We start from the raw sequence: 7,996 nt of genomic DNA on the forward strand, positions 1-7,996 counted from the left end.
TCCCGGTGACAAAATGAGACCTTTTCACAAAAACAAACAAACAATGTAACTTTACTTGTTTGTAAAAAATTAAGTAAGAAACTAACTTGTCAATGTAACTTTCCTTGTGTAGTTGCATCACCCACCATTGATTTAATGCATTTAAATGGGCACAAATAAAGTAAAGGAAGAACATGACATAGCATTTACTGAGTATCTCTAATATAGGACACTGGATCAGTAAACTGGAATTATTTGCTTCAATAAACTTAATGATGTAATTTCTACCCTACCTTCACTTTCAACTGGGCAAATGTTCTTATGCTTCCATTTTTTTTTTTGCCCAGCTCTTTGCACGGCCAGCCAAACCTGCAAGGTAGAAATGTATTATAATAAAGACAGTGCTTGACATCTTGCTGGCAGAGGACCACAGAGAAATTAGTAAAAACTTATTCACAGTTTAAACTTTTGATCCTGGTTTTCACCAACAGCTTTTCAACTCTACCTGAATTAGATCTGGGTTCTAGGAAGATTTGTTTGTGCGGGCAGATACCTTTATTCAGATGAGACAATATAGAAAAGCAGAAGATCCAAGTTACCAAGAACAGGCTGGGTTCAAATCCTACTTAGAATCTGCACATACCTGGGAGAGGGATATGAACCCATCTGTGCCTCTGTTCCCTATTCTGAGATGTGGAAACGTTAGTACATCTATGCTATAGACCTACTAAGGTCCATAGTGCCTAAAAGAAAGAAATGCAGATAAAGACTTAAAAAGACTCATGTTTTTGTAAATGCCCTAAAATGTTCAATCAATGTCGGGAAGAATAATCCAGATACTTGGTAGAGGTTGAATACAGAGAGGGAGCTTGCATTTCTCCTGTGCAGGGTAGGATGGAAAGTGACTTCACAGTTTCCATGGCCACATGATTTTCAGCTCATGACAGAGATCTGTGATTTCTCTGATCTCTACATCAGCGCCAAGGGACAGGCAGGGAAGGGGCTACAACCCATATTTTCCAATTCAGTGAATTAAAACTCAGAGATTTTGAGTGACTTGCCCAGAGTCACCACAGTGAGGAGTGACAGATCTGAGGTAAGAATGTAGTTGGTTCCCTGGGGGTAGACATCCTGGAACACCTGAGTCCTCCAGATCATGCCCTGGACCCTGGACCGAGGGCTCTTCTCACCAGCTTTGTCAAATCCTGCTGCCCCAATATATCTGTGGGATGGTTGATGCTCTGGAGATGTGGCAGGTGGCTTACCGCATTGACTGACCTACTCTTTTATCCATATGTTGTCACTTTTACTAGTTTTATGACCCATAAGGCAAACATTTTAAGTCTCTGTTATGATGTACGGTCTGAGATTTTACCGGAATCCACTCTTTCCACCCATCAGGTGATTCTCAACTGCTGAGCTGGAGCTGGTCTCCCATAAAAGAGGACACATGGCATACCACAGATCTGCTGCATGCCCCACTCCTGTGCACACGCCATACCACGGAGCTGCTGCATGCCCCACTCCTGTGCACACTCTTGCCTTCCTTCTGCTTTCCCAGCTCTGACAATCCTAATTCTGGCTTCCAAACCAATCCTGTATGTCCCTCTCAGTTCTCAGACTTGCCTGAACTGTTGCATGTATGCCATATATTTAGAATTTACATTCTTGATGTACTCAGTCTTCTTCTTAAAACCAGCCTCCTCATATGTGACACAACCATAATTCCCATTTTACACCTAACTCAAAAGATTGAGAGGATAAAATAAAATGAAAGGGCAGTCTGTATACTATGTAATGCACAATAAATTATAAAGCAAAGCTTTCTCTAATTAACTCAATGGCAAAAAGCGCACAGTTAACATCCTTCACAGAGCCCATAGCAAAACAACATTTTGAGAAAATATGCACTTTGGCTACCCAGTGAAGTTAAGGAGAAAACTGTCACAGGTCATCATGAAGACTTCACCAATGTTGGCTTTTATTTTTAAATAATGAAATACACATTATTTCCCCTGCTTTCTTTCATGTATATGACTGCATGTTCTTTTTGCTTTTCTGCATACCCTATCTTGGGAATCACTCCATAGCAATAAAAAGACATCTTACTCTTTTTTACAGCTCCATACTTCTCCTTTATGTAGAAGTACCAGCTTATTTTACCAGTCCTTTACTAGGCATGTCAGTTATTTCCAATATTTGACTATTGAAAATAATGCAACACGAACTTTGCACATAGTTTATTTTACATTTATGGAGTATACCTTCAGGATAAAATTCCTCAACGTTGGATGTCTAGTTTAAATGCATTTGCAAGGTTGTGAGATTGCGCCAAATTCCCCTTCATGGAGTTGAGCCTTTTTGCATTTCCACCAGCAATATATGAATGAAACTTTCCTTACAGCCAAACCAAAGAAAGTTTTGCCATGTTTTTGGAATTTCCCTCAATAGGAGAAACAGTAGAGCTGTCATTTGCCTTTCTCTTATGAGTGAAGATGTGTTTACAAATCACTTGCATTTCTTTTTCTGTGACTGGTCTATTTACCACTTTATCATCTACTTTGAGATTCACTTGATTTTCTCAAATCAGCCTCTTTCAGGTCATTGTTACTCTTCTTTTCACTGTTGGCTCTCACCTGAACTACTCCACCAGCCTCCGAGCTGCTCTTCCTGCTTCCACCTGTGCCTGTATTACAGCATATTCGCGTGGAGCCACTGCTCAGTCTTTCTCTTAGAGAATTAACGGTAACCACTGGGCTATAATCCTCCAGTGGTTTTCCATGTCAACTGAAGTCCATCTTCTCTGTGAGTGCTCACTACGTGTACAAGGCCTTCACCCACCTTATTCATCCCAGCATCCATTCCACTCTGCTGCAGCCTTGTGTCTTTCTGGCCTTTGCCTAAAACAACTTTGTTTCTATTTCAGGAATTCCAAAGCAGATATCCCTCCTGGAAGCCCTCTCCCATCATCCTCACAAGGTTCCCTTCACTTTTTTATTTTTAAAAATTAATAAGATGGGGTGTCTCTGTGTTGGCCAGGCTGGTCTTAAACTTCCAGCCTCAAGGAATCCCCTCATCCTGGCTTTCCAAAGTGCTGGGAAAAAAGGTGGGAGCCCCTACACCCAGCCCATTTCACTTTTAAGACTGTTCACATGTCACTTAAAGAGAACATCCAGCTCTTACCCCCAACTCTCCATAAAACTGCCCTCCTCTTTAATCCATCACCCTGTTTTACTTTCTTCCCAGCATGTTGCCACCTGTCATTCTTGACTATTCATGTGCTATCTGCCCTTACCTCCCTATCGAATGCAAGGGTCAGACTTGGAATGGGGCTCTATGTTGTGTTCCACTGTTTGCCCTGCATCTCCAACACTGCCAGGCCATTTAAAAGTGCTCAATAAATAGATTTCATTTTACCCCAAACTAGAATTCTCCCAGATCTGCTAGAGTTGTCTTTTGATTTATCATCTAAGACAGCATCAGATTTTTTAAAACTGGTAGCTCTTTAAAGACACAAGCTATCAAATATCCACACAAACATAAATTAAGAATGTTAATGTCTATTTAAAAGTCAATTGTAACTGCAGTTTGACACAAGTATATTTAATACTAAACTACCTTAAATACAAAATGACTCATTTCATGGGTTTAATTATGTCACTAGACAAAATATATAATCTGAATTTGTAATGAGATATCACGCATCTGTCATCAACATGTGCTTTATGTGCCTTCTTAGAATCAAACATAACAGGATTGTGTCTGACTTTATGAAAAAAGGCGGCCAATCGCAAAGGGTAGGTAAATAAATAGTGCTCTAACCAGTCGTAGTACACTAAGCAGTTATTCAAAGTCATCAGGTACAGCAGGGTGCCCTGGCAGCCAAAGACATCCTGGGGTGCTCTCTAGGTGTCAAGTACTGTTTGAGAAACTTATGCCATTATTTCACTGCTTTAAGTAAAAGTTACAGGGCAGCACATATAAAATAATCAAAAAGTTTTATTTTACAAAAAAGTTTGTGAAATAAAATATTATATTCAAATGCATACCAAAAATTTCCAAAAGAACCAGTACTCAAATAGTAACACAAGTGAGCTCTGGGTATTCTGAGTATAATAAATAATTTTTCTTTATTTTCTACTTCTTTTACATGAAACTCACTGACAGTTATTTTAAAAGGAGCGTTGAAAATAGCTACTGGAAAGCGGAAAGACCTGTTGCTCAGAGGTCTCTACATCATATGCCCATTCTTTTCCTTCCCTGACACCTCACTTGAGAGAACCAGAAAATTAGCAGCGCTCCTATGGTAAGAACACAAAAGGCTGCATGGAAAGTTGATGGCTAGTGAGAAAATTGGATATGAGCTCCTACTATCTTAATCTGTGTTACTTATATTACCCCCAGTCATATTAGATGTACTGCTAAATAAAGGCAAGATAGGAGGAAGTATGCTTGAGTCTGTCTGAGATCTAAAGTGGTTTCTTGGAACGTCTCTTTGAAATGGCTTCAAGACACAATGTTCTTTTGAAATATTTCAGAAAAGAACATGAAGCAGAGCATCATTTATGGCATGAGCTCCTGAAACAGGACTTGGCACCTAGAGAGCACTCCAGGATGTCCTTCCACAGCAGTGTGCCCTGCTCTACCTGGTGACTTTAAATGTTTAGTGTGCCACAGAATGGTTGGAGCACTGGTTGCTGTGATAATTGTGTAAGTCACCAAAAGAATTCAATTCCTCATTATAGAAAGGCTAAAATATTTCACATCTAAGTAGGAATTTATCACTTCCCAAGAAAAGTGATACACAATTTTCTGAAATAAATATATCAACAACAAGCTTTGAACGTGTCTATACTTTATATTGAGTGTTCTCAACATGCTTCTTTCTTGTTTTATTTGCCCTGCCAGGCTGGAGTGTATTGGCACAATCTCGGCTCACTGCAACCTGCAACTCCTGGATTCAAGCGATTCTCCTGCCTCAGCCTCCCAGGTAGCTGGGATTACAGGTACGTGCCACCATGCCTGGCTAATTTTTTGTATATTTAGTAGAGACGGGGTTTCATCATGTTGGCCAGGCTGGTCCCGAACTCCTGACCTCAGGTAATCCACCCACCTCGGCCTCCCAAAATGCTGGGATTACAGGCATGAGCCACCATGCCTGGCCAAAAAATAAACACTGAAATTGTGGTTTCTGTTATCCCTCTATTGAATACCACAAAAATACATTTGAAGAGACACATAGAAACTTACTGTCATGCACATACACATAAAATGGTAAATTCTGTACTCACAAACTATTTTTTCTTCAACTGCTCTGACCTAACACTTCTGACTTGTATCCTGTGCTGAATGTGTGGGGCCTTACCTGCCCTCTGGCCAGCTTCTCCTGACCAGGGCATTCTCAGCTTCAAATCAGTTAGCAGAAGAAACTCTTCAACATTAATTAAACTGTTGATTTGACTGGTAAATTTAGGCCATTTTGTTACCTCTATTTTTATCCTTATCCATTTCAATAAATGTGTAGACAGAAGGTGGAGCCAGGAGAGACAGCACAGGCCTGTACTGTCAGCCCTTCTCCAGGCTGAGGCAGCAGGAGTGCTTAAGCCCAGGCCAGGAGTCAGAAGCCGGCTTGTACCACACAGTGAGGACCAATCTCTTTAGGATGAAAAATAGAGAGGTAAATGTTGCCTGTAAGTTGTATAAAATAAAATGCAAAAGGAACTCATCAAGATGAAAGTAACTTCTAAGAGAGGTCTATGTTATGGGTAGGCCTTAAAATATAAGACATTCTGGAGTTTGTCAAGTTCTTTAGGAACTGAGTTTGGCATCACTACGACCTCCATGTCTACTCTGACGACTTAGAACCTCAGTTCTGATCAGTAACTGTCTCACACAGTCCCTTCAGATCTCTAAGCCTTCCTTTCTGCATCAGCAACATAGGGAGAATACACACAGGCCTTATTGTACTTGGAAGGTTCCGATAAGATGTACATGAAAACACGTTTTACATCCAAAAGAATAACCAAAAGGCTCATTTTGTTCTCTCACTACCTCATCTACCAAATCATACAGAATATGACACAGAGGCTTGCCATACACACCAAGCAAGGAGTTTCCACAGGTACTTGCATGCTTGTGTATAAGGTGCAGTCTATTAAGTCTCATAATTATTTGTTCATTCTTTCACAATTTTTCAATATTCTGAAAAGGGAGTACAGCACTTCCTTGTTACAAAGGCACACCCACTGTGAGGCTTAATTATTCTGTGAAAGAAAATAAGAGCCAAACTGAAGTTTAAATACAAGAGCTGTAAGACATTTTCTCCATACTAATAAAATCTCTGCCATTAAAATGAAAGAAATGAGCTGATCATATTTCTGTCTTTATGATATAATGTTTTCTATTTCAGTGGACTTAGTTTTTGTTCAAGGAACTGGTTACCCAGAATTATCTGTAGCTAGATTCATCTATTTCTAAACTCCTAAAGGATTTTAGACTGAAGGCTGCTGGCCCTGGCTGATGACTATCACCCAAAAAGCCTATGTCACCCGGTTACCAGGAAACAACCAAGTCAGGCTAGTGGCTCACAATGCCCTGCCCCACAGCCCCACCCAATGGCTCACAATGCCCATCCCTGCTGCTGCCCACCTTGTGGTCACCTGCCCCAAAGTGTGACTGCATTATTCATCCTGGGCTGCCTGAGCTTTCCAGTCCTGAGAAAAGTGTGTGTGTGGAGGGGAGGGTGGTTGTTATTTGGAAGTCACCCTGGGCGCTGAACTCAGCAGAAAACCCTAGTTACTAGTGTCACTTCCATTAGCATCTCTAGTTTTCTGAGTCTGGTAGCTTTCATTTGCTCAACAAATGTAGTGATACACAATGTTTGACTGATTTTGTAACTAAATGCTCCTCTCCTGTCTTACAAGTGTTAGTTTTTGTCTTCAATTTGACCATAGCAAAAAAAGTAGAATGTTTCTTCTCTCCACCCCTTTCCCATCCTGTAGGAAGGGGAGCCATGAAAACAAACTCTCTTCCACAGGCAGGGTCTGGCCTTCCAACTCTCAAGTCTTTACCTTACAAATTCAAGTCTAAAGTCATTTCATCTCTTTTGGAACCTGTAACCACAAGCTAGCTCTACCCATCTCTGAGAACAAGGAGGTGAACAAAGCCCATGAAGTTACTGGAGTAGGGCTGAAGAGACATTCATGTCACAGTGGGAATTTTAAAGTAATCAGAGCTCCACAGCTAAACTTTTGGGTAAAACCAAAACCAAAACAACTTTTTTTTTACAGCTCTGGCAGCAACATTTCATACCTTTTGCAGTCATTTTTAAGCATGTCCCTCAAGTTTTCCTTCGGTTTTCAAATTACAATTGGAAGAAATCAAGCTGTTTCTGTCAAGGTGACTTAAAACCATCTATTAAGAACAACATATAATCTCTTCCATGGCAAATTCTATTTTAAATTTAAGAAGTCTCCAAATATTTGAGTCTGAATTATCCCAATTATTAGCTTTCTTATTGAATAGGAGAAAATAAGTGATTGGGCCTTTAACCGGCTCCTTCACTGAGGTACAATCCTAGCTGGATAGGCCAGGCTAGAGGATGGGATGGAGACTCCAAAAAGGCCTCAAGCAAGAAGGTTCAACAACAAAGACAAGAGGCAGGACTAGCCTTTGTCCCCCATGCAGCCCTGGGAAAGCTGGCTATAGGCAGGAGGGAGCTGGAAGCTGAGGATGTCTCTGAGGTGAGGGGATGGGAAGGAGGTGGGGGAGGTGGTGGCCAGAGATGTGCCAGAGAGCAAATGGCACCCATGGCTTCTTTACCTTTGCGCCTCTTTGTGTTGGTGGCAGGCTCTGCAGTGGTGGATACTGGTGCTGCAGCTGCCACAGACTCAGTCTTGGATTCACAGCAAGGTGCCACCTTCTGCCTGCAGCAGGCACAACAGAGGCCAGCGCTGGGGCCTAGGCAGCAACTGAGTGTATTTCCCATGGGGTATCTAGAAGGGGACCTTCAAAACAA

At 41.2% G+C, this 7,996-nt stretch overlaps 1 long non-coding RNA gene across 1 annotated transcript in view; it reads right to left on the reverse strand.

Annotated features, from left to right (window-relative positions):
• Positions 1–272: 272 nt before the first annotated feature.
• Positions 273–7,996, reverse strand: part of LOC119469745 — an 8,468-nt gene continuing 744 nt past the window's right edge. The window contains exons 2-3 of the long non-coding RNA XR_005198588.1: positions 7,801–7,985; positions 273–348 (exon numbers count right to left, since the gene is read on the reverse strand). This is a non-coding gene — a long non-coding RNA (uncharacterized LOC119469745). The remainder of the gene's footprint in view (positions 349–7,800; positions 7,986–7,996) is intronic.

The sequence above is a fragment of the Cebus imitator genome, unplaced genomic scaffold (assembly GCF_001604975.1).
Source record: "Cebus imitator isolate Cc_AM_T3 unplaced genomic scaffold, Cebus_imitator-1.0 Scaffold804, whole genome shotgun sequence".
NCBI lineage: Eukaryota > Metazoa > Chordata > Mammalia > Primates > Cebidae > Cebus > Cebus imitator.